The sequence below is a fragment of the Myotis davidii genome, unplaced genomic scaffold (genome assembly GCF_000327345.1).
Source record: "Myotis davidii unplaced genomic scaffold, ASM32734v1 scaffold299, whole genome shotgun sequence".
NCBI lineage: Eukaryota > Metazoa > Chordata > Mammalia > Chiroptera > Vespertilionidae > Myotis > Myotis davidii.
Window position 1 is genome coordinate 7,151,200 of NW_006293088.1, and position 5,763 is coordinate 7,156,962.

Sequence of the window (5,763 nt, forward strand, 5' to 3'; positions counted from 1 at the left end):
CACCGTCCCCATAATGCCCTAGGCACGGCCATCACAGGACCTGCCTCTCTCACTACACAGAGATGGAGCGAAACCCCCTCTCCATCCTTTGTGTCCTCGGCCCCAGTAGATTGGCTGCATACAGTAGGTGCTCAATAAATGTGTGAGTTAAAGAATAAATGGCAAGCGGCCCAATAACAGCTCAAGAGAGGGGCCTCGCCTTGGAGCTCCTGACCTCCCGTGGGGCCAGAGGGGAAATTCTGGTCTAGGAATGAAAAGCTGGCAGTCAGGTTCCGTGAGGGAGACGCCATCACCCACCACCCACCCCACACGCTGTGCACCAGGCACGTGGCTAGCCCTGTGCCGAGGCTAGTCCTGATGCATGTCACCTCCTGGAACCTCACAGCCACCTGGTGCGGTGGCAGCCACACTACACGGTCACACAAGCCGGGGCCATGAAGGGGAGCTAGTGTCTGACCAGGCCACCCGGCCGGGAGGTGCTGGCGGGTCCTCTGAGCCTGGGTCCAGGCCTTGCCGAGCCCTGCTTGGAACCACCCTGCTACAGGCCTTGGCTGCACTCATGCGGGCAGTGGTTATCCAGTAGGAGCCTACTGTGTGCACTGAGCACTGGGGACACAGTGATGAACAAGATCCATGTGCCCTACCCGCTGCTCTCCTGGAGCCCACAGTCCAGCTCCCGGGGTGCCTCTAGGGGTGAGTGTGTGTCTGGCCTGGCTGACTGGCTACCCTGCCCTACAGGAACACGGGAGCAGGCGGGTCTGGGGAGAGGGGAGACCTGGTTTTTAAAGTTAAGTGAGAAGGGAGTGTAGGCCATCGGGTTGGCATGAAATGTGCAGGGCGGGGCATCGGTGCGGGAGGCAGAGTCGGGCACAGGATATAGATGCTGGTGACTGAAGCGAGGAGGGGGTGGCGGGGACCTGCCTGAGGAGGGGGGGAGGTTACAGAAGGAGAGAAGTGGGGGCATTCCAGGGGTGGGAATAACCTGCAAAGCAGCAGAGCCGGTGAGGGGATGGGAACTGAAAAGCTCAGTGAGTGTGGGGTAGGAGGGTGACCTCCAGGCTGCAGGCAGACCTGGGAGTGCAGGACGCCAGGACGAGGACATGGAGACCAGCTATGCTGACCAGGGAAGGAGGCTGGCCTTCGGCTGGAGGGTACTCCTCTCACCCCGGTAGCAGCCCTGGGAGTGCAGTGGCCACTTGCAGCCAGAACCCTGGGTCCTGGCCTGAGACCCTGCTCCCAGGCCCCCCTGCCGCCCGCCACCTTCCCCCCCCTCCCCCCAGCTCCCACAAGCAGCCTCAGCTCTTCTCCGAGCAGCCAGAGGGGCAGCGGCCTGTGAGGCTGGGCCAGTCACCTCAGGGCAAGGCAGGAGCCCAAGAAGTCCACCACCAGAGCCCCTGCATCCCCACAGCACCCCAAAGGCGCACCATGAGGCCCCTCCCTGGAGCCTTCACTCAGGGCGTGCAAGAGATCACCAGAGACCAAGCGTCCATCGTGGATGAACGGATGAAGTCAATGTGGTCCATCCATACCGCGGACTGCTAGGCAGCCTGAAGCAGGAAGGACATGCTGGCACAGGCCACAACGCGATGAACCGTGAGGACAGCGTGCGAGTGGAAGAAGCCGGCCACAGCAGGACAAGCTGCATGCCGCCACTTCTCCGAGGGACCTCGGGTAGTCACACTCATAGAGACAGAAAGTAGGACGGGCGGTGCCAGGGCCTGGGGGCAGGGGCGGGTGTTAGAGACTCAGATTTGCAAGACGAAACGTCCTGGAGGTGGACGGAGGTGATGGTTGCACAACAGTGCGAATGTGCTTAAATGCCCCTAAACCAGTGATGGCGAACCTTTCGAGCTCGGCGTGTCAGCATTTTGAAAAACCCTAACTTAACTCTGGGGCTGTGTCACATAGAGAAATGTGTTGATATTTGCAACCATAGTAAACAAAGACTTATATTTTTGATATTTATTTTATATATTTAAATGCCATTTAACAAAGAAAAATCAACCAAAAAAATGAGTTCGCGTGTCACGCGTGTCATAGGTTTGCCATCACTGCCCTAAACAGTCCACTCAAAAGTGGTGAAAACGGTAAGTTTGAAGTTATGCCGATGTTATAGTGATTTTTTTTAAAGAGAGAAGCAGAAAACCCCTAAACCAGAGCGCTTCCCAGGTGGCTCTTGGGCACCCTGGGGCCCACTGCAGAGACCCCGGCCCACGCCCTGCTGTTAGCGGTCCGTCTGGCAAGGGCACTCGGACCTGGCGCAGCCGCCCGGGCCCCATCACCAGGCCGATCCAGCATCCTGCTCCCTGCGCCAGTTCCGTCCCACGTGCCCGTGGTCGTGGCCCACATCACCCCGTGCCCCCCTCATTCCCCAGAGGTAGCCGCAGATGCTCGCCCACGCCCCCACCCACCGCCCGGGCGGTGAATTCAAGCCGGTGACACGTACGTTTAGGTCAGTCGGGTCCAGAGCTTGTGACAAACCATTTCCACAGGCCCCGCTGCCAGCCCTGCTGGTGCCGGTTCTAGGAGAAAACAAGGGGGAAGGTGTCAAGGACTCGGATCAGAGCCTGGGCCCAGCACCCACAGAACACCGCTTCCCAGCATGAATGTTACTATCATCATCGTCATCACCATCGTCACGATCATCATCAAACAAGGTCACACCACGGGGCACTCAGCACCTGCTACCTGAGCCTGGCAGCCCTCTCAGGTGGGGGGATGCTACCACTCACGGGGATGAGGGTGAGAACGAGGTTGAAAGTCCAAAAGAAAAGTCCCCTTAAGTCCGGATTTTGTCGGTCAGGCCTGGGGGGAGGGACCCGCAAGAGGTTACGCGCCCTATGCGGAGGGCGACCGCGGCACACCTGTCCCCACCCTGCACGCTGTCTGATAAAGACGCTCCTTCCCACCTGGCCGGTGTGGCTCTGTGGTTGAGCATCAACCTGTGAACCAGGAGGTCAGGGTTCGATTCCCAGTCGGGGCACATGCCTGGGTTCTGGACTCGGTCCCCAGTGTGGGGCGTGCAGGAGGCAGCTGATCCATGATTATCTCTCATCGTTGATGTTTTTCTCTCTCCCTCTCCCTTCCTCTTTGAAATCAATAAGAAATATATATAAAAAAGACACTCCTTTGCAAACTCCTCAGGCACAAAAAGATAATTCGAGTGACACATACCACAAACTATTTCTTGAGAAGGATGGTGTTAAATTCTCAGGCTAAACTCGTGAACGCCATAGGATCAGAGGTTTGGCTCAACATGAAGATGTTTCAGCAGGCAAGTGTCTGCGTCCCCAGGAAGAGAGTGGGTGCCAGGCACAGCACAGGGAGCACAGCTCTGGCCTCCGCCAGCTTGACCCCCACCCGCTGGCCCCTGACCCTAAGAGACATTCAGCACCCTGCTGCTTGCCCAGGGGGCGTCAGGTTCTGAGAGGCAGCCCTGGAGACCTGCGGAAGGGTGGTTCCAGCTTTGCTGGACCAGCCCACGGAATGCAGCCCCACCCAGCTCCAAAGTGACATCACTGGTGCCCCCAGCAGGACCTCTCCCTCCTGGCACCCCCAGAACCCACTGATTCTCCCCTGACCCTTGACCTCCCTCCCTAAAGCCACATCGATCCTGGCTCATGGCTGTCAGAGCCACTGAGGTCAACATGCCATTGCTTTTCTGTCTCTGCGCTTCCCTGGGAAAGGAAAGGAAGACTTAATAAAGTTATTGCATTAGGTCACGCCACACCCCCATCCATGCACACGCACATTCTCTCTCTCTCTCTCCTGGTAAAGCACTCTGCAGAAGAAAAGGCAGTCAGAGAAGCAGGGAAGTGCTTAAAATGATCTAATCCACCCATCACTTCACAGCTGGGGAGGCATGAGAGCCTGGCCCATGACCTCAGCCCGGGGGACAGTAACCAACGGCAACAGCTAGGATTCTGAAGACTTGGTCCATGGCCCTGGCTGTGCACTTTGGGAAAGTCAGCCACCCTCTCTGGGCCTCTGCTGGGAACATATCCTGTAAGACAGGACTTCCCAGCTCCTGGAAGCCAGCCTGTGCCCCAGAGCTTAGCCCAGCGCTCCCCACCACCCAGAGAAGGGAGGAGCAGCTCCCTTCCTTGCTTGCTGCTCTCCTCACACTCCACAACCCTCCCGCTCCTACCCCCGGGAGAATTATTCCAAAGACACCAAACCTTAGTCACTCGGACGGCGCTTTTACCATCAACACCTGTTAAAACTCAATTCATGACCAGTTTCTGATGCTACCGGCTGGAGTGTTTAATTAAATATTACTCACTCAGGAAGCAGCCCCTGCCAACTCACCCCAAAGCCTATCGTTCATTTTCAGAGAAAGAGAGAGGGGGAGGGAGAGGCGTCTGCACCCGCCTCAGCTGGCACCAGGGGGGCTCCCCTAGTCCAGAGTGTGGGTCCAACACAGCCCAAAGTCAGGCACCAGGGGGTCCACAGCCAGGCGACCATGAACGGCACACACACACTCACTTAGAGACACACTCACTCAGAGACACACTCACACAGATGCACTTACACACACACAGATGCACTCAGACACACACAGGTGCACTCACACACACACAGATACACTCACACACACAGATACACTCACACACACACACAGATGCACTCAGAGACACACACACTCACAGATGCACTCACACACACACACACAGATGCACTCAGACACACACAGATGCACTCAGACACACACACAGATACACTCAGACACACACAGATACACTCACACACACACACAGATGCACTCAGAGACACACACACTCACAGATGCACTCACACACACACACACAGATGCACTCAGACACACACAGGTGCACTCAGACACACACACAGATACACTCACACACACAGATACACTCACACACACACACAGATGCACTCAGAGACACACACACTCACAGATGCACTCACACACACACACACAGATGCACTCAGACACACACAGGTGCACTCAGACACACACACAGATACACTCACACACACAGATACACTCACACACACACACAGATGCACTCAGAGACACACACACTCACAGATGCACTCACACACACACACACAGATGCACTCAGACACACACAGGTGCACTCAGACACACACACAGATACACTCACACACACAGATACACTCACACACACACACAGATGCACTCAGAGACACACACACTCACAGATGCACTCACACACACACACACAGATGCACTCAGACACACACAGGTGCACTCAGACACACACACAGATACACTCACACACACAGATACACTCACACACACACACAGATGCACTCAGAGACACACACACTCACAGATGCACTCACACACACACACACAGATGCACTCAGACACACACAGATGCACTCACACACACACAGATGCACTCACACACACAGATGCACTCAGAGACACACACACTCACAGATGCACTCACACACAGATGCACTCAGAGACACACACTCCCAGAGATACATGTATGCAGAAGCACACTCAGACCTCAGAGCTACACATACTCGTATACACTCACACACATTTACACACCGAGTCACACACCCACACCGACGGGCTCACAGAGACCCAGTGCACGGCATCCTACGCTCAGGCACACACACCCTCACTCACACTCACAAACAGGCGCCTCTGCCCTGAACTTGACCAGGACCGGCGCCGGGTCCTCGCACAGCCGGCCGGTGGCCCACGGCAGGGCTGCACCCACGGGCCAGGCTGCTCCGGGTTTTCCGTTTGAAAGGTTCCCT

The 5,763-nt window shown here is 56.5% G+C and overlaps 1 protein-coding gene across 1 annotated transcript in view; it reads right to left on the reverse strand.

The window, feature by feature from the left end:
• Positions 1 to 2,596, reverse strand: part of SPSB1 (splA/ryanodine receptor domain and SOCS box containing 1) — a 49,703-nt gene extending 47,107 nt beyond the window's left edge. The window contains exon 1 of the mRNA XM_006766751.2: positions 2,447 to 2,596. The gene's annotated coding sequence lies outside the window, so the exon portion shown is untranslated. The remainder of the gene's footprint in view (positions 1 to 2,446) is intronic.
• Positions 2,597 to 5,763: the final 3,167 nt, after the last annotated feature.